Genomic DNA, 20,177 nt, shown 5'->3' with positions numbered 1-20,177 from the left:
TATCTTACGTGTACCTGCAGATATTTGTGTGTGCAAATAATGCAATTGCAAATCTTGTGGGCATGTTTTTAGAAGCCTTTTATAATTCATTCATTACAATTACAACATTCAGTGATCTGACACTTCTGATAGCTATAGAGAAAAGTGCCAAGTTAAGGATGGAATTTCAGCCTCATCTTTAAATTTTCATACCAAACAGTATATTTGTTCCTTTTACTTCAAAATGATCATACTGCATGAGTAAAAGTAGTATGTTAACAGTTTATTATTATGTATTATGTCTAGTCATAGGCCAGGACCCCACTGTTTGAGGCAATGTACAAACAGAACAAAAAGAAAATTCCTGCCCTGAGAAGCTGACAATGTAAGCATGTTTGCTATTTCATTTGCACTTAAGAAAAAAAACTGAAATGCAAATACATAATGATTCTTGCACTTCACATTCCAAGAAACATGTGTCCATGGATTTTTAAAATGTAAATCATATGGGGACTTTTAAACAACATAATTCAAGATATACTGTACCTCATACTATGCTGCATGTCTTATGAAGAAAAGATTTCATGGTTGCACCCTGAGCATGTTGCACTTATATAATCAGTCAAAGTTATTTGCCATTCATTACATTTTAGATTCTCTGTATTTTTTGGCACAAGTGCATCTCCCTCAGTTTACACCATATAGTCAGTTACACAAATTCTGGGTGCTGCTGCAGTCTAAATAATTTCTAATATTCTAATAATGATTGAAAAGTGATGAAGAACTCTAAAGAATGTAAAGTGTAATAGATTTAGGTTGGAACTGCTTTACATGCAGGTGTTTGCATTATGTGCCACCATCTTCAGATCTCATTCATCATGTAATTTTGTCAGACATTGTCAATTCATCTTAAGTCATAAGTCCTTGATCATGTTATTTTTCCAGGAAGGTCATCAATCATTTTAATTATTAGAGTAAAAACCCTTTGGCTGGAAAGAAAAAAAAATCCAGTTCACTTACAGAAAAGGATATGGAAATCCTCATGATAGAAACGGACTTCTATCTCTAATGAGGGCAAGGGAGGCACATTCAAGACTCAGTACTTCTCTCTATCCAGGTGCTCCTAGGTGTGGAATATTCAAATGTATTCCTAGGGAATAACAGGGGACAGAGTCTTGGCATCGTGATTGAAGATACACAATAAAATGGGTTTAACACCTGTCTTTGCACATGTTGTATGGACATTTCCTCCATCTGAGAAGATGGAAGGAGTTCATGGATAGAAGGATCCATCCTTCAAACAATGGAGTTTCCTGGGTTCGAAGCATTGTAACTATTATCTACAATTTAGAACAATGTATTCCTTAATATTTCTAATGCACAGTTGGAATTAAAGGATCATTGAACCATAAGCTTTTCTCCCAAAGTGGTGTTTCATTCTGTATCAAACCTAAAATAAAACACTCAAGTCAGTTGCACACCCATTTATCCTACTCAAAGGACAAAGCACATATTTAGGATGAACATAATATTTAAGTGATGGTGCTTGAAGGGGGCAGGAGCCTGGTGATGAGTTCAGCAGTCATGTGGCAGAACCTGAGAGAAGGAAAGGGGATTGGAGCAGAAAGGAGCAAGCAGTAACAGAGGTGGAGGTGGTGGGCTAGGGGGAGATAGGAGTTGGGTTGAAGTAGATAGGATCTGGGAGGGGGAAGGAGGAGACAAGAGCAGGAGGGAAGGAATTGAATGGGAGCAGGGGGAAAGGAGAAGGTAAGGGGGTGGACAGGAGATGAGGGGAGAGGGGAAACAGATAGGCTAGGGGAACAGGATCAGAAAGGTCTATAAATCATAGCATCGTAGAATTGGAAGGGACCTCAGGAGGTCATCTAATCCAACCCCCTGCTCAGAGCAGGACTAACCTCAGCTAAATAATCCCTGCGAGGGTTTTGTCAAGCCGCAGTTTAAAAAATCCTAAAGATGGAGATTCCACCACTTCTCTAGGTAACCCATTCCAGTGCTTCATCACCCTCCTAGTGAAAATTTTTTTCCTAATGTCCAACTTAGACCTCCCCCACCTTGACTTGAGACCGTTGCTCCTTGTTCTTTCATCTACTACCATTGAGAACAGCCTAGCCCCATCCTCCCTGGAACCCCCTTTCAGGTAGTTAAAGGCTGCTATCAAATCCCCCCTCATTCTTCTCTTTTGCAGACTAAACAAACTTAGTTCCCTCAGCCTCGCCTCATAAGTCTTGCGCTCCAGCCCCCTAATCATTTTTATTGCCCTCCGCTGGACTCTCTCCAACTTGTCCACATCCTTTTTGTAGTGGGGGGCCCAAAACTGGACACAATACTCTAAATGCAGCCTCACCAATGCCAAATAGAGGGGAATAATCACTTCTTGCGATCTGCTGGCAATGCTCCTACTAATGCAGCCCAATATACTATTAGCCTTCTTGGCAACCAGGGCACACTGCTGACTCATATCCAGCTTCTTATCCACTGTAACCCCCAGGTCCTTTTCTGCAGAACTGCTGCCTAGCTCATCGGTCCCCAGTCTGTAGCTGTGTATGGGATTCTTCCGTCCAAAGTGCAGGACTCTGTCCTTGTTGAAATCCCTAGAGTACATTCCGCTACGCAGCCTGGACTTGAACTGTCAGCAAATAGCTATGGAAACTAACTTCAAAGTGTTGTTTCATCCCCCTCTGGTGACCTGTCCACATAGACAATAGTATACTCCTTCTAGCCAGCTACTATCAGAAATCTTATCACCACATAGGTACATGATCAAGTTCCCTCTTAAACTCCTATTAATCCAAGAGAAAGAGGTTAAGTTTCTCTGCATAAATGAGATTTTTCCAGATCTGGATTCATTCTTGTAACTCTTTTCTAAACTTTCCAATATTTTACCATTATTCTGAAATATTGGCACCAGAACCGAACAGAGTTTTCCACTAATGGTCTCACTAATACAATACACAGAGGTAATACAATAACTCTACTCCAACTCGATATTCCCTTGTTTTTTCACCCCATTGACTTCAGCATGTCACCGTAGTCAGAAACCTACCATAACCCTTGCATCCTTTCTAGTGTCATTGTATTCCAGAACAGTTTCTCTCATCTTGTAAGTGAGACCTACCTTCTTACTGAAACGTGGGGCCAGATCCTCAGCTGCTGTAAATCAGTATAGGTTCATTGAAGTCACTTGAGTTAGTTGATTTAAGTCAGGGTGAGCATCTTGTCCATTTTTAATAATACAACTTGTAAAGATCCCAAGTGTGTCTAATGATTTTCTTTTCTGTTTTTTAAACTCTACATTATAGTAATATTTGAAATAAAAATATCAGCTGCTCTCACAAGTTATAGGATACTATGGTATTTTTTCCTTGAAGGGCAATATGTGAAAGTGACTTATGTCTCACTGAATCAAGAGTACTCTGGGCTCAATCAGTCTTTACTGTCACTAAATTGAACACCTGTTTAACTTCTGCATAAGAAATTGCACCTTGACCCAGTATCTAAATAGCTACTTTACACATGACTGTATGATCACCCAATATTTAAAAGTGTCTCATGAAACTCCATTAGCAACAGATGCACAGCTCTGCATTTTAAATACTGGAAAGAAAGAATGCTAGGCACTACATACACATACAGAAACCTGCACAGATCAATATAAAATGGGGTTATGCATGCACAATGAAAAAGCTATGAATAGGATAGGAAATACATTTCAACAAATGTGTCCCAGGAAAATTAAGTCACAAGTTAGTGATTAGAATTATTTGAACTAATTATATGTGAAACTTCATGAAGGAAACAACAAATCAGGCTGGGTGATAAAGTGGCCTTATAAATACAAAAAATGTGAGAGTGAGGGAAAGTGATGCATAGTGTTGAGCAGAGACTGATTTATGGGAAAATTGAATGTTTCCCAACCTGTAGCAATATACGTAATAAACTGACTACTAAGAAGAATACCAACATTATATTTTTCGATTTGTGACATAATTTAGATGTCAACTAGAGTGAAATGTGTAGTGCCCATAAAAGTAAAGTACTGACTTTTGTTTCAGAAATTCCTATTGTACAAGCAAGGTTTGTGTAGCTCTACCCCCATCGTGTTCTTTTTAGAATGCCCCGATTTTAGTCCTGAGCCACTTTCAAACAAAGACCAACTAACTTGCCAAATTGGCAAACACACCTGCAAGTATTATCCATTCTGCATATTTAAGGCAGAAACACATAGGCTGAACCCATATGAATCTCAAATCAGGTCTTGTTACATGGCAGGTATCTGAAAAGATTTTTTTAGGCTACACATGCAAGTCACTTTCACAAGTGCAAATGCTTTTCTAGTTTAAATACATATTTTTAAAGAAACTTCATATGATGATGTAGATAAAGGGCTAGACTCTGTACTATACCTCACTTAAAACTCATATCAGCATTGCTATGCCAGGGATGTGAAAGAACTATACCCTTTAGCTACATAGCTATGCAGAGAAAAACCCCAGTGTACACACAGCTATGCCAATAGAAGAGTGCTTCTGTTGTCATCACTAACATTTGTTCAGGGAGGTAGTATTCCTACACATGCAGAAAATTCCTGTCAGCGTACACTGCTACCTACACTAGGAGGGCTATGTCAGCAGATGCTCTGTAATATAGACTGTTGTAGAACAAAGCCTTACATGCCCCACCACACTTCCATACTATATTCTGCTTCCAGCACATCTCTAGGAGTATGTTAGGACTATGCATACTGGGTATTCCAGTCCTGCACCAAAAAGAACTCTCTCCCAGGGTGCTGCAGGTCCCATATAGACACTGGAGCAGCATATGCAGTCTGGAGAGGGTTCCAGAATCTGGTCTAAAAAAGAATGAACTTTCATAACTACATTTTTAAAATAGTGAGATGTTCTAATGACCATGTAAGAAAGCACTAAATTATTATGATAGAACACAACTGCAATGATAGATGGTATAGATGTTACAGAGATCCCTGAAAATATTGAAGCACTTAAAAAATAGAGCTCGGGGGGGATGCAAGTAGCATATGAGCTTTCTTCAAGCCCTCTACATGTGGTGAATATCACCTGTAACATACTTTTGCATAACTTGCTTTAATTGCCTATCCAGGGCTGTTTTCAGTTGCTGGTGGTCTCTCCCATGGTTGAGCAGGTATTAGGTTTCCCTTTTCATTCACCAATCAGGCCCCCTGTCCCAGAGTTTTCACTATGACTCCAGCCAGATGAATAGTCCCTTCTCTCTCAAGCAGCTAGAAAGTCCAGTAAGTTTGGAGGCTGGTAGCCCTAACTAAAGGTCAAGAGTCTCCAGCTTCTTTGCAGTTTTAAACCCCTTTGCTCTGTAGACTTAAATCACTGCTTTGCTGGAGATGACAGAGATCCTGAGCTCACCCACTCCTCTGGGTTGCAATCCAGTAACCCTGTGTGAATCAGTTTCTCCCAATCCCTTACCGCTTCCCTGAACTGTTTCCTACCATGCTTCTCTTGTAAGCTCTTTCCCAGATTCACATTCTATGTCCTTCTCTTCCAGAGGTCCAGCTACCAGGGGTGGGGGGAAGGGAGGTGTCTCACCAGTATGCTACTGAAAAACCCTATGCACAGCAGTTTGTCAGTTCTCTGACCTTTAGCTAACATTTGTGGCTGACCTGCAGCCTTTTTATTTCCCCAGCTGCTGCAAGGACACTAATGAGCCCCAGCTGAGGGGTGCTGTGAGTCTCTGTTAACCCTTTCATCGCTGAAACAGCAGGATTGTGTATACCCCAAGATACCATTACAATATTGAAGTAAAACCCTTTTTCCTCAATGATATTTCACTATTTAAAAAAAAATGATTTATACCTCAAATCTAAGAATATGTACTCTCAACTGACGTAGCTCAACTCTGCTCCCTTCTACTGTTATGTGATAGAAAAATAAAAAGCTTTTTCTAATTTTTTTCTGTGTAACATAAAGAGAAAAATCAGGCAAGAAATTAAATAATTTACTATGATCTTGGCATACATTTTAACATACTGAAACGGAAAGATTCATTTCATAAGATTATACTGATTCTTTAAATTGAAATGGTTTTAAACATTTACATAACATTTATCAGAAAAAAAATTAATTGTATTTTTAAATGTCATGAGATAAATCGTGATCTCTGTTAAACTGAGACAAATCTGAAGCAATTTATTCAGATTCAAATAATTTATTCCATGATTATAGCATTGTAAATGAGCTCAAAAATGGGCCTGAGCTATAGAAATGTTTAAAAACAGGACTAAGAATTGGCTTTAGCAATACCGAGGTGTTAAGGGCTCAGAAGATATTCAGACTGAGGCAGTTCCAATTTACAGGATGAAATCTTCTTGGTTTAGAAAAAAGTTCTACAGAACCTATTAATCTGGTGTTAAGGAATCTAATCCCCTGAATAAATATATAAGTGAACAATGTATTTTAATTTATTATTTGCATTACAATAGCACCCACAGTGTCAAAGACATGTCCCCTACCACAATTACCTTGCATTCTAGACAAGACAAATAAGTAAAAATAGACAAATACAAATGAAATCTATGAGATGATGTGAGATACATATCTAATTCATTTTTCCTTTGTTTGAGGGTAGAGGAGGGAAAGATATGAAACAATCTTCTATTCCTCTTCCCCTCTGTCTATTTGCCTCAGTTAACTAACCCTACTGGTGGTATCTCACTGCTCCCGTCTTCATTCCACTACACTGCACAAACAAGAAAGAGAACAAAACATATATGATCGATGTTAGTCACAATGCCTAATGTACTACTGGTAAGCATTCAAGTATGATGATGAAGATGGAATAAGAACTCACACAATGTTATAAAGATGTTTGTAAGTAAATTATAAACACAGCTTCCTGCCTAAGCAATCCTACAGTAGATGCGGAGGAGTGGGGTGTGTTAAGCCCTGCTCCTCTCTGGAAATTAGGAGGGATCTGTAGGAAGGTTTCTACCTCTTGCTGAGAACTTCTCTCCTGGAATTAAGCACCTAAGCTTTTTTTTTTTTTTTTTTTTTTTTTTTGGGGGGGTGGGCAGTAGGGGCACAACATGCTGGTGGGAGGGTTGTTTCTGTAATAGGTTTTTTAGCCTAGTAGCTAGCACACTGACCCAGGATATGGGGGACCTGGGTTCAATTCCCCCCTCTGCTTCATGGGGTGAAAAGAGTTGAACAGGATTCTCTTATCTAACAGGAGCAGGTGCTAGTCACCAGTTTGTGGGATAATCTCATGTGGAGCTTCCTCAGTCTCTATAGTTGAGGCCATTCCACTTTGGATAAATAATTATTCATTTGGCCAAAGTGTGAAAATGACTCTGTAGCCTGGTGGTTAGGACACTCAAGGTCCAGTCTCTCTGCTCCAATGAGTATTTAATTATTCATCCAAAGTGGAACAGCTTTAACAAGAGAGACTGGAAGAAATACACACCAGTATATCCAATAGCTCAGTGGTGATGGTACTTCCTCCTGAGAAGGGAAAGACCCCTTTTCAAATCCTGTCTCCCCCTCAGGCAGAGGGGGAATTGAACATGAATAATTACTCTAACCACTGGACTGAAAGTTATAAGGGAGGTGGCTCCTACTCTGGCTGGATCCTGTATGCAGCCTCATTTGATTGGCATCCTCTGAGCATACCAATGAGTTGGATCTCACAGACAGGATAGGTGGGGGAATTCCTATTTTCACCTGGTTTGAGGATTGCACTGGGATATGGCATCTGGATATGGCATTATGGCAAAAAATTAGTCATGAGGGATTTTAGGCACTTAGAGGTTAGATGGCAGCTGAGCAGTGCTTTGAGGATCTCAGTGGTGCCTAAATTTTGGATTTAGGTGCCTAAAGTGGAGTATTAAGCACCTAAGTCTTTTTCTGGAGCTAGGCCCAGGAACCTGAATCAAAGAGCATTGAAGTGAATAGAAATGATGGCTGAAGTTATCCCTGGGAAATCAAGGGAGAACTGGGGCATGAGGTTACCTTAAACAGGCCTGGAAATGAAGAGTAAAAAGACAACAGGGATAAAATACAAGATAATGGGTAGGCAGGATATATTTTGAAAAATAAGAATGATAGATTTGGTCTGGCTACTGAGCAACAAGAATGAAACAACTGACTTTTTCAGAAGAGTCAAAAGTGGGAGGCTTGAGTAGAGAGCGTACCAGTCAGATCCATCATTGGTGTAAATCAGATTTCCTTTGAGCTATGACAGTTTGCAGCAGCTGAGCAGCTGGCCTCTAGTGTATGAGGAAAGGGAGAAGCAAGAAAAATAATCGAAGTATTAGAATTACAGGGTGGATATTGTAGAGAATCAGGGATATCAAGAAATATTTGAGCTGGAAAAGACAGATTGGAAAGCTGTCAAGAGTTCAAGGCAAGCTCCAAACAAACAGATATTTTTTTCAATACTACCAGCAAGATACAATATTGATTTCTTTTTTCTCAAGTTTCCAAATTCATTAAAATTGGGCAGTACATTAACTTTTATAATAACTGGCAGAACACTATAAGCATTGCTATATTAGATTATAGTTATCTATCTTGTACATTGCTAATACAGCCACTTTGAGAGTGATCAACAGACTCTTTATACAACTCTTAACCTGAAATGCTAGTAAGTGAGATCTCTTTATTTTCTTCAGAATTATGGGGATTTTTTCCTCCAGATATTCAAAAAAAATTCTCTCTCTCTCTCATTTTCCTTTAGCTTTAGTATATATAAAACTAGGGGAGGAAAGCATAAGTGTATCAATTCTCCTTTTTTTCTACTTTGTTGGCCTCTCCCACTAGTCTTTAGAGATTATTCTGGCTGCTGATGAGACAAATGTGGTCACTGCACATTTTGTTGCCTCAAAGGGTAAGGAGTAAAGACACAACTTAAAGCCCTCATGATCTGTCAAAGGAGGAAATATCTATGTTGTAAAGATATAATCAAGAGAGAGCAATTCACTGTTGTAAGACTGATAAACAATTGGTCTGATTTTTCCCTCTTCTTTTTTCTCATGCCATTTTCAGTTAGGACTACTCGCGGCAGGTCAATGTGAGATTTTAGTTTCCCATCACATCTTACACATTGCTTGAGGAACTGCCCATTAATGGAATACTAGTATTCTGGACTAACTCATGTACAACGCAGGCATGGAGCATTCCTGATATAAGGGTAAACTAAAAAGTGATGTGCAGGAAGTGAGTGCAGGGAAATGTGATTCTGCATTAATGTGAATTCTGTGATGAGGCTACCTAGTCACCTGCTCAGTAACAGAAGAAAGACATCAAAGGGAAACACACACAGTTAAGCATCTTATTAGTATGATCAAGATCATTCCTAAGCTTGTGTCTCCTCAGAATCATCCAGTCTCTGCCCACACTGTGGAACTAGGAGTAACAATGCTGGAATGCAAGGAACTTGAGACTGCTGAGTATGGAAGACTATAGATGATATTTTACTTTTCTTGTGCTCTGTGATCGGGCATCTGCCCCCACACTGGCCACTAAGAGATTAATAGAGCCCGGTGTAGGCTGCACAAGAAAAGCAGCCAATAGGAAGAGAGCTGTGAGGAGCAGCCAACTGGGGCCAGACAGGCCCATATAAGAAGAGCTGCAGGGCGAAGCAGAGGCAGCCACTCCCTGGTGATCGAAGAGGGAGGAGTGGCTGCCTTGCAGTCTGAGGGCAGCTAGCACGCTGGACAGAGCAGTGCTGCAGGAAGGGACTGTGGGAGCTAAAAATATTTCCTGGCTGGTGGCGGAGACTTGCAGGGTGAGGCCCTGAGGCAAGGCTGAAGAGGGTGCTGGGGCTGTAGGGAAGTGGGCCAGAGAAAGGTATGGAGAAATTTGGAAGGGATGCAACAAGTGGCTACCATCTACAGAATCCCTGGGCCTGGATGCAGAGTATGGGTGGGCCTGGGTTACTCCTATCCCCTCACCACAGGGAAGTGGCTGGACAATTGGCTGCAGTAGCCACTGAGGAACTGGCTACACAGCAGATTGCAGACCCCCCTTCTGGCTGTGCCACTAAAGAGGATGCTGTGGTGCTGGGAGTGATGTGGGTCCTGGAAGAAATGATGGTGGCAAGTCACCACCAACAGGGTGCACACTGGTGAACAGAGCTAATCCCCGGAATGGCCAGCAGATGGAGCCAGAGAGGCGAGTTCATCCCATCACATGCTCATTTTTTGGCCTCAACTCAGAAATGACACTAAAGTGCAATAACCTTGTGCTCCTTGCAACAGGCATTTATTTTGTCAACAGAGATGTATAATGTAAATCTTGGGAAGCATATAGAGATGAATTCTGCTGAGCTAGCTCTTGTTGTGTTACAGTTGAATCCAGAGCCCACCTCTGTATAATGTGCCAACTGGATGAGAGCAGATGATTCTTTTTCATTGAAGATATTTTGTTATCCGTCAGCCTCATCCAAAGTCCATTGGACTCAATGGGAAGACTCCCACTGACTGCAGTGGGATCAGGCAGACCCTATTGGCAGACTAGGTACCATGCAGGTGATAATTCTGTTTTTATTTATTTCTACCAGTGTAATGCCATCATGAAACCATATTTTTAAACTAAAGCACATTTTATTTCAGGCATCAAAAATGTAGGGGCCTAATTTGTCGCCTCGCTCCTACCCCTTTTGAAATCAATGGCAAAAATCCCATTGACTTCAGTGGGTTCAGAATAAGGCTCTTCATATTGCAATGTCAAAAAAATCAGATACTCTTGAAATTATTTTTTTTTTAAACCTGAGGTTGGCTTCTCTTTTTAGCATGGTGTGGTTTTAATAGCCAGGAGTTTGTGTATTCAGGGCAGGAATAGCATTTATGCTGCTGACTCCACACCATTCTTACGATGTGGATAATAGTTCCCCTGTGCAAGGAAAGAAGACTTTATTAAATATTAAACCCATTAACTTACCCTAGTTCCCCCTCCCTCTTCCCCTGTATTCTATGGTTCTTTTTATTAGGAAAGCCTTCAGGACTGATGGTGTGATACACGTAAGAATTGAGCCCCTCACTGAGAATAATTTGAAGCTTGGAGCTGAAATACAGCTGTGACGTGTTGGGCTTTTTCCCCCTAACTTGTGGGAGATTGCTTGGCTGTGGTAACTAGAAGCTACTGTTTCCACCGGAAAGAAAAGTGACTGAATATGCTGATATAAATATGGTCACTGAAAACCGCTATATGGTAGAGAGTCTGTTAAATTCAACTCTGGATGTAGACATTTCTAAAATGTGGGACTTTTGAAGTCTATGGATTGATTTTAGATCCATCTCCAGTGTTCCCAATGCACAGTCACCAGTTGGTTCAATGTACACATAATTTGTGTTGACTGTTTTCTAGATTAAATAGATTCACAACCAGCTCTGTGTTTTTTATCAAGAAATTGCAGCACTAACTTTTTTCTATAGCACTGTAGATTGTGACAATGCAAAAATGAACCGACAGCCTACTGCAACCAAACTGCAGCCGACTCAGATTATGGAGAGGAGAGGCCAGGGGCCTCGAGGCAGAGGACCAATGACAAGATCTGATGGGTGAGGGGTGGGGATGGAGCATCCTCCCACAGAACCTGCTCTAGGAAAATCTGAGAGACAGGTAATAAAGCCACCCTCACTTCCTGGAGGACACACTGGGGGGCATGAGGGGTGGAGAGCCCCGTGCACCAGCCGAATGCTAGGGGATCCATCCAGTCCCCCCAGTTGTAGCCCAGGAAGTCTCTGATTCTGGTGGTGCCTGCCACGACCAACCTCCATCACAATGAGGGAGACGCCGACACCTGCACACTAAGCTGAGGATTGTGTAGCAAGAGCTCCATGAGAAAATCTGCCCCTTCAGTAGCTGCCATGGACCTGGTCGCTGAAACCAGCTTCCACGTCCAGAGAAGGTCCTGGTAGAAGACCAGCAGCTCAGAAAGGTCTTGCAGAAGACCTCTCGGATGGAGATAAAATAACTGCCATTTGTATCAGAGCCCTCAGAGGCAGCAGAGGAAGGCATGTGCCAACTTGCTCTATGCTGGACTACCTGCACCATAAAGGAGTCTGTGCTGGGCCTGGAAGTGGAAGACATAGACCTGACTACAGAGGCAGAGAAGGCCCTATCCTCCCATCTTCAGGGGAAGACAAAGAACCCCCGTAGTGACCCAGTGCAGCCCTGGCCAGAAGAACTCCAGAATTAGCCTCTGGAGCCAGATCAGGTATCTGGGGCCAGGTTTAGGGTGTTGATCTGATGCCAGAGCATGGATAGTGCCCTCCCTTGCAGGGAAAGTCATCGGAGCAGTCTGATCCGCCTCCGCATCTGCTTGGCCATCCTTACCTGGTTAATGTGTTCACTGTGGCCTCTTTCATTTCGCAGAAAGGCTGATGTATTTTCTGCCAGTTGGACCTTTTTTAGGGCATGTAGCTTAATTCCCTGAGTTGCTTAAATCCCATCATAAGTTGAGCTTGCAGGCCACAAATGTAACTGTGGCTCATGTGACTCTGATAGGATACTACTCTGTTCACTTTGGACTCTGTCCACCTTACATATCTCCGCAGGGGCTGACAAAAATGTTGCCCTAAATCTAACATTGGAAAAAGGATTATGGATAGTGACAATTACAAAATGAAGAATTTCATAGGGATTCTACCAATGTGAGTCCACCAAAGTTATTTTAAACTATATATGGAATTAAAATACAGAATTATATATTTTTAATCAAAATTTTAAACTAATTTCTGGAATTTAAAATTTATTACATCTCTCTTATGGAATTTAATAAATTGGTTTAAAATGTCTATAGAAATGAAATTCTCCATTAAATTTTAGCAGAATTTTCTATAAGGAATATCCTTCTGATTGTGTTCTTTGCAATTACAATGCATTATTTATGAGCAAAAATATATTCATGCCATGTGAAATTTATTTTGAAATTGAGCTCCAATATTTAACAGTATTGTTTTAGAGAGAGATTAATTTGAAAAACATCTCCCTCAGTAGGAAAGTCCAGTTTTGAGGATTTCTGCTAGTTTGCCTGGATTTTGCTGGGTCTTTATTTTACTGAGTCTGCTCTATAACTGATTAGCTTTTCCTTATTTCTTAAATATTGATGAAGCAACACATGCAGACTGCATACATCTTAATAGTGAAACAAGACTCTGTCCAATTTAACAATTGAGAAAAGTAAAATTCCATGCTTAGTACACAGTTCCATGCTTATTAAATGCAGATTAAATGCCAAATTCCAAACATACCCTCCATCACGAGGCATCACATTAATTTCACCTCTATTTGCTTTCTCCAATTAGGAATTCAGAAAAATACTTTTTAAAAGGTGTTCCCTGGAAAGGAACATACTCATACCATGACTGCAACTTCAGGAAATCCAGATTAAAATAAATAAAGATGTATATATTTTACCTTATCTTCATTACATCAAAATGCCTATATCTGGGGAAAAATATATAATTAAAGTATAGAATATATTTAAGCACTTTGGTTAGTCAGGTGAAAGGGAGAACAGATTCCGGGCACAGATCCTTGATAATCATTTTCACTGACTCCCTGTTCAGAAATACTGGTGAAAACTTATTTTTCTGAATTTGTAAGATTTAACACAGGACTATGCTAAATTCTTAGGATAAACGCCAAAACTTGGTCTTTATGAGGCTCCTAAGTTGCTCCATACTTCTACCTGCTAAATACACTGTGAAGCCTTAGTTTATCAGTCTCTGTGCCTCAGTTTTCCATCTGAAAAAATGAAACAATGACGTTTTATCACCTTTGAAAAAGGATTTGAGATCTGTGGACAGAAATGTTAAATATCATTATCATGGCTCTCCAGCACCTACCATGTTTATCTGTCTAACTTCAACCACTACACAGAAGAAAAGTCCATAACTTCAGTCCTATTCCTATGTATGGCGATCAGGTCACTAGGCGAAAATACAAAAAAGACCTGAATTGTCCTAGCTTCAGTGATAGTTGAAGAAGGAAACTGAGAGACCTATATTGACTGGTATCAATGGGCCAGATTCTCTAGTATGCTAAGGCCACTTTGCACTGCTTAAATGGCACAAAGTGAGCTGAATATCTACTAAAACATTGGACAAAAAACTAGAAACTCTCAAAAGTGCCTACAAAAGATTCTGGGCATTGGCTGGAAAAACTTCATCACCAATGAAGGGATCTGAGAAATCACCATCCAGCAGCTGGTTTCCACCAGAATCAGTAGGAAGTGCTGGATATATTGGGGCATGTACTCTAGGCGCCAACACACAGACTCTCACATGTATCAATCACTTGAAAACCAATTGGCATGAAAAAATGAAGGTGCCCAAGAGAAACCTTAAGAAGAACCTTAGCAGGGAGGGCAAAACAGTTTATCTCAACACCATACACAGAGCAGATGCAAGCAGCAGCAAATGTCAGAGGGGAATGGAAGAGACTGGTTTCTGCTTTGTGCACCATGCAAAGGATGCGAAGGATGTTATTAAAAATGTATTAAAACCAGCTTAAATAAAAAGGTTTCTTGAAAAACTAGCTCTTCAGCTGGATGTTGTATGGAATTTCAATAATCTCTCTTTTCCCCGTCCCTCTGTGTATCTTCTAATTATCCACATAACATCAGTGATAACATAGTAAGTACTGTTAATATAAGTGGAATGTAATTGTAACTTTTTTGCCAGTATTGTTTATGGAGATTTTACCATTTTGTTAATTCACTGTGAAGTTTCCCAGAAGATTACTGAGCTGGAAGATAATTCTGTCCATAAAAGTTTTAAATTTTTAGATGCATTGGTCTGTCCTGAATATTCTTTTAGAAATAACTCTAGTAAAACATTTGTAGTATAACTCTGACTTTATCTCCATCTTATGTCAATATTATACTTAATCAACATTTATAGTTCACAAACTATTTCATGAATATATCTATACTGGGAAAACATTATTACATTGATTCCCAGTTTCATAAAAGAACACTGTAAACAGAAGGCCGTGCGCAATAACTGATATTCCTGTTGGAATTATAGACAATATAGAATTATAAACAGCATAGATTGAAACTGGCTGCTTTTCCCATGACATTCATAAACGGGAAGACTGCTGCCTGCTTTTCTTCCATAAACCCTCACAAAATGAATTAATTCACCCACCACTAAATGGAATGTTAATTGGTCAAGTTCCTTACTGCATCACTTCAGTTTTATACTACTGTTACTTTAGTGAAATTGATGGAGTTCCACCAGAGTAATCCTGAAGTAGTGTAGTGCTGAATCAGGACTATTGTCTGTAACACAGCTTTGTATGTATATATGCACATAGCTTATAAATAGCTTTGTTACACTGCACGGAGCAGATATATTTTTAATAAACATGTCATTTTGTAAATACATGCAAGACACTTGTAATGTTTTACTAGAAAATGTGATAAGCAGTTCTAATTAGCTTTATTATTTAACACAAGGAATTTACCCTTAAAATATTTCCAGCATGGATTTTGATATTTCCTTTTCACCACTAACATTTGTCTGTATTAATTCCAGTTTTAAAGCAGCTTTCAAAAGCAAAGCTAAAGCTAAATCTTAAACTTCAAGTTCTGCACATAATAGCTTGAGTCGATAGTTTATGGTTTAAATTATTAAAGGTACAAATAAAATAATTGGCATATCTGTTTAACACAAGGTATTCATTTATAAATCATAGCATCATAAATCTAACACATGAGTCTCAAAACAGAGACAATACAGATAAAAAGAGAAAGGACAGGATATTGAGAACTGGAAAGAAAGGGATACAACATGAAAATACAGGAGGAATTTGTGTTTTGTCTCTGAGGTTTAGCTTAATAACCATGACACAATGAAGTTACAAAAACAGATTTCAGCATCTAAAATTGACATTCAAGTAAAGCATCAGCTCAGAAGATTGACATTTTATTACATTTACTTCAGTGGAACAGCAGGAAGATGACAGTTTATACTGATACACTGCAATAAATGGTGACAAATGATATACAAAAAAGAATTCAGAAGGGAATCTGTTCAAATCAAACAATCTTATGAATTATGGTGAATATTTAATTACCTTATATATTACCTTAAAGAATATTTCTCTAAAAAACAAGCATATTTGTTTCAATTTAGAGTTTTTGTCAGGTCAACACATTGTATAGTAAGCAGAAAAGCAGGCACAGTTGTAAACCTAAGGAGATTTTTATTTATGTTCAGTTTACTATCTGATGTCAAGAAAATAGTGTAATCATCCTGTCTGAAGAAAATGATATATGTGGGCATAAATATATAGTGTTAAGACTCTCATTTAATAGACCCAGCTACATATTTGTTATTCCATTAACTAGATTAACAACATATGGTATGAACATACCTCATCTACCAATTATATTACTTGGTACATCTTATGCATAGCAGTTGATAAATGGGGTAATAACATGTTAGCAATGCTGGGGCTGTCTATACAGCATCACTTGAATTGCTTTTTGATCATTAATATTTAATAAATTAATTAATATGAGGAAGTAATAAAATAAAAATATACTCTAACTTATGATGTAGCAATGGAACATTATATTTTGGGCACTAACAATAAAATTGCTAATAAATGGTTGAAGTAGGCAACTTCATATAAAATAATATACAAAGAGCTTATGCAGCAATTTTATCCATAAATGCAAACACTTCTAAACTAAATAAAAAACCAATCAGGCAAAAGTTAGTGTAAATGGATGTCTTTTTCATAATGTCAGTTTCATTCTACACTGTCAGAGCTATTCCATGAACAAATGAAGATTTAACTCTTTATAATATCTTAATAAAATCTGAGAAGAAGTGGGAAAAATGTCAGAGGGTTATTCTAGTGGAGTGTCCCATAGTAAAGATGTGGCTGCAATGAATATGAAAGTGGCTGTTCATTTAGGCTTCTGTACACAGACAGAGCCCTAGTTCTCCCTAGCTCTTTGACTTCCACATGAAAGGTGAGATGGACTGGAACAGGCACACATGAAATGGATTACTAACTGCCTGGGGCCTGATGTAGTAAATTTGCATGAAAGCTGGAGATAAGTCACTGTGCACAGAATCAGGTATTGATGTAGAAACAGAACCTATATGTTGAATCCATACCAGGGCATATAGGAATGAAGCAAATACTTAGCTTGATATAGGAAGGGGCTGGAATGATGTAAAGAATGAAAGCCAAGAGGTAGGAAACACTCATCTGACTCTGCATGTAAGATACAGACATCCAATGGACACAGGTGGCAGATTGCCAACCATCCCCTGATCAAAGTAGAGTGGGGACACGTCAGAGATTGATACAGGCAGTAAAAAGATGCATGTTGCACCTTCTGCATCACATGACACTTTCAAATGCACACAAACTAACGCTCTAGAAGTATGGAAGGGTTGGCAGTGCTGAAGAGTACAAAGCAGCAGAGGATCAAAAGCTTGGGGAAAAGTTTGGCACTGGGACTGAACGCCTCTGGGTTTGTGTACTTCCTTTTTATACCTGCATCCCTAATACCTATCCCATTACGTAAGAAAGATAGGAAGTATGGCAAGAGACCACCCTGGCTTAACCAGGAGATCTTAAGTGATCTAAAAGTCAAAAAGGAGTCATACAAAAAGTGGAAACTAGGTCAAATTACAAAGGATGAATGTAAACAAATAACACAAGTATGCAGGGACAAAATTAGAAAGGCCAAGGCACAAAACAAGATTAAACTAGCTAGAGACATAAAGGGTAACAAGAAAACATTCTACAAATACATTAGAGGCAAGAGGAAGACCAAGGATAGGGTAGGCCTGTTACTCGATGAAGGGGGAAAAACAATAACAGAAATGCGGAAATGGCAAGGGTGCTAAATGACTTCTTTGTTTCAGTTTTCACCAAGAAGGCTGGTGGCAATTGGACATCTAAAATAATGAATACCAGTGAAAATGAGGCAGGATCAGAAGCTAAAATAGGGAAAGAACAAGTTAAAAGTTACTTAGACAAGTTAGATGTCTACAAGTCACCAGGGCCTGATGAAATGCATCATAAAATACTCAAGGAGCTGACTGAGGAGATATCTGAGCCATTAGCAATTATCTTTGAAAAGTCTTGGAAGACAGGAGAGATTCCACAAGACTGGAAAAGGGCAAATATAGTGCCCATCTACAAAAAGGGAAATAAGGACCACCCGGGGAATTGCAGACTAGTCAGCTTAACTTCTGTACCCAGAAAGATAATGGAGCAAATAATCAAGCAATCAATATGCAAACATCTAGAAGATAATAAGGTAATAAGTAAAAGTCAGCATGGATTTCTCAAGAACAAATAATGTTAACCCAACCTGATAGCTTTCTTTGACAGGGTAACAAGCCTTGTGGATAGAGGGGAGGTGGTAGATGTGGTATATCTTGACTTTAGTAAGGCTTTTGATACTGTCCCTCATGACCTTCTCTTAAACAAACTAGGGAAATACAAACTAGACGGAGCTACTATAAGATGCGTGCAAAACTGGTTGGAAAACCATTCCCAAAGAGTAGTTATCAATGATTCACAGTCATGCTGGAAGGGCATAACGAGTGGGGATCAATTCTGGGTCCAGTTCTGTTCAATATTTTCATCAATGATTTAGATAATGGCATAGAGAGTATACTTATTAAGTTTGTGGACAATACCAAGATGGGAAGGGTTGCAAGTGCTTTGGAGGATAGGATTATAATTCAGAATGATCTGGACGAACTGGAGAATTGGTCTGAGGTAAATAGGATGAAATTCAATAGGGACAAATGCAAAGTACTCCATTTAGGAAGGAAAAATCAGTTGCACGCGTACAAAATGGGAAATGACTGCCTAGGCAGGAGTACTGCGGAAAGGGATCAGGGGATCATAGTGGACCACAAATGAAATATAAGTCAACAGTGTAATGCTGTTGGAAAAAAGCTAACATGATTCTGGAATGTATTAGCAGGAGTCTTGTAAGTAAGACACGAGTAATAATTCTTCCGCTCTATTCCATGCTGATTAGGCCTCAATTGGAGTATTTTGTCTGAATGCCACATTTCAGGAAAGATGTGGATAAACTGGAGAAAGTCCAGAGATGAGCAACAAAAATGATTAAAGGTCTAGAAAACATGACCTGTGAGTTAAGACTGAAAGAACTGGGTTTTTTTAGCCTGGAGAAGTGAAGACTGAGAGGGGACATGATAACAGCTTTCAAGTACATAAAAGGATGTTACAAGGAGGAGGGAGAAAAGTTGTTCTTCTTAACCTCTGAGGATAGGACAAGAAGCAATGGGCTTAAACTGCAGCAAGGGAGGTGTAGGTTGGACATTAGGAAAAACTTCCTGTCAGGGTGGTTAATCACTGGAATAAATTGCCTAAGGAGTTTGTGGAATCTCCATCATTGGAGATTTTTAAGAGCAGGTTAGAGAAACACCTGTCAAGGATGGTCTAGATGTTACTTAGTCCTCCCATGAGTGCAGGGGACTGGACTAGATGAACTCTCGAGGTCCCTTCCAGCCCTATGATTCTATGATTACATGAACCTGGGATGCACAACAGTGAGTTCAGAACATTACTTGAAGAAGCAGATGTACCTGGAGGTTTGTGATCAGCTTGCCCCTGTCCTCCTGCATTAAGACATCCACATGTGGGAGGCCATGCCACTCAAGAAGCAGGTCACTATAGCCAGATGGAAACTGTCTACCCCAGACTGCTATAGGTCTATAATTAATCATCTTAGGGTTGACAAATCAGCTGTGTGGGGTTGTTGTGGCAGAGGTTTATGAGGCACTCAGGACTTTGATGTGGGCATTACAAATATTGCTGAAATAATTGCTGACTTTCAGAGAATGGACTGTTCAAACTGTTCCGGGGCCACTGATGGGACTCTTGTGCCTATAGTTTGCCCTATGCGAGAAGCACAAGAGTACATAAACTGCAAATTGTAGTACTCCATTATAAAACAGTGTTGCATTTCTAAATTAATGACGACACCAGGTTGTTATTCGAAAATCTGAATTGAAATTATTTAATCAATGATAATCAATCAAAGATTATAGACTCTTAGACTATAAGGTCAGAAGGGACCCTTATGATCATCTACTGTGATGTCCTGCATAACACAAACCATAGAACTTCACCCACCCAGTAATAGATCGCTTACCTAAGACTGAGTTATTG

The sequence above is a fragment of the Emydura macquarii genome, unplaced genomic scaffold (assembly GCF_026122565.2).
Source record: "Emydura macquarii macquarii isolate MOO-44397 ecotype Brisbane River unplaced genomic scaffold, CSIRO-AGI_Emac_v2 contig_2473, whole genome shotgun sequence".
NCBI lineage: Eukaryota > Metazoa > Chordata > Testudines > Chelidae > Emydura > Emydura macquarii.
Note: the sequence above shows the minus strand (reverse complement) of the source record.